The sequence below is a fragment of the Oryzias melastigma genome, linkage group LG5, assembly GCF_002922805.2.
Source record: "Oryzias melastigma strain HK-1 linkage group LG5, ASM292280v2, whole genome shotgun sequence".
Taxonomy (NCBI): Eukaryota; Metazoa; Chordata; class Actinopteri; order Beloniformes; family Adrianichthyidae; genus Oryzias; species Oryzias melastigma.
Window position 1 is genome coordinate 34887902 of NC_050516.1, and position 2008 is coordinate 34889909.

Genomic DNA, 2008 nt, shown 5'->3' on the forward strand with positions numbered 1-2008 from the left:
TTCACCAAAAGGGAGCATTTGTGTGACGTCACAGCACTGTCTGGGGCGCGCGTGCAGCGCACTCAGAAGAGGGAGAAGCCTGTTCAGCGGTTAAAAGGGAAGAATCATTCTAACAAGTAAACATCTGGACCTTTTTTTCGGTTTGAAAACACGACTACAACCATGCAAGTTTCTGTCACAGCAATCGCACTCATGAGACTTCAGGGTTAAGATGCAAAAGTGTTGCTGCAGATGAAGCGATGAGGAAAGGGGGAGGAGGTGCGCGATTCCGTATGACCCACAATTTTTAAAGAGCTGTGACAGTGATGAACCAAAGAGAGAGAGAGAGTGCACCTGATGCATGGGTGGGAGGGAATCAAAATCAGAGCTGGTACAGTTGATGTAAATATGATACAAGTGATTTTTAAGAGGTCTAATGTGTTAACGGNTTATTCAATACATTTCGAGGCAGCAAGTTTACCGCTCTATCTCTCCCAGTATAGCTCTGTTTCCTGTACTACTGGTCTACTTTTTTTAAAATGTAATTTTTACAACTCATAACAATCTTTTTTTGGAATTGTTTGGATAGTTTTGTAGTCGATCATGGGCAAGCCTATAGTCGTTTAGTTGAGTACTTTTCTTCATGTCAGGACTCTGCGGTGCCAATAAATGTTTTATAATACATGTTCTTCTTCTTTTTCCTTAAGAAACGAAATGACAAAAAAGTTTTTGCAACAGTTTTCCTAAATGGTAAAGAGATCTGCAAGAAAATTTTTGCATTTCATTTTTTCTCTTATGTGGTGTCCAAAACAAGCCTGTTTAAAATGTTTGGCCCACAAGACCTTTCAGATATCAAACCATTAGGCTTGTTGTCTTGTTTCCAGGGAGACAAAGTTTATTTAAATCCACGGTACAAAATTATTTAAGACATCCCTGAACTCAACGCTGATATGAAATAAGGGGTTTTGATGGTATTTTTGAGTGTAAAAAAGATTAAACAAGTGGTTTTTTGTGGTATTTTTGATTTAAATAGATGAAATGAGAGAGGTTTATTGGTATTTTTGAGTGTAAAAAGATGTATTAAGAGGGTTTATTGTTTGTTTTAAAATTGAACTGTCATATTTTTGATACATTTAATAAATTCAATGTTTATGTGTTTAAAATGTCATAAAAAGTATAATAAACTGTAATCTGTACCTTCTACAACTGGTTTTCTCATTATTTTTAATTAAACATGTATACAGTTTTGTGTTTATATCTGACACAATGTTTTATAAGAAAAATCAAACAACTTGTGTTACATGATTTTAACACAACAATGTGTCTGTATAAGGACAACACATTTTGTGTCACATGTAACACAATTAGTGTGCCTATCATACAATACAGATGTGTTGTATGATAGGCACACTAATTGCATTACATATAACACAAAATGTGTTGTCCTTATATAGACACATTGTTGTGTTAAAATTTGACTCAGTTTGTGTTATTATTAACACATCTCTTCTTAGAGTGTGAAAAACATTCATTTTTTAAATGTTCCAACAATTTCTTCACCACTTTCATGTGTTTTGAATAGTCGTCTGAAAAGTCCATTTATTCACAAGGACTATATCTCAGCCGGCTGGTTAACGTATTCTCCTAGAGGTGAAACGGTTCATTCTAATGATAGAATTCACATCATAAATTGTAGTGGCTGATATGACTCATAGTTGCTATTGGTTCATGTTGAATGATCTGATCACAGTCACTGTCCTTAAAGAAGGAGAGACTGAAGATGTTTCTCACCCGCTGCATCGACTCACATTTGAGAGTCCACTTTCAAATAAAAGTCCATAAAAACAGGCATGGAACAGAATTTCAGGCTTCCACGTTGGGAACGTTCATGATTGCAAGGCTTAAAGTTTTTAAGCCTTGCTGCAGGCTCTACGTTCACTGGAAGTTCAGCCGCTTGAACCATTTAACTGTCACCAATCAGGAACTTGGGTTTGGTAAAGGCGTGTTGGTCGTGTCCACTTTAAAACAC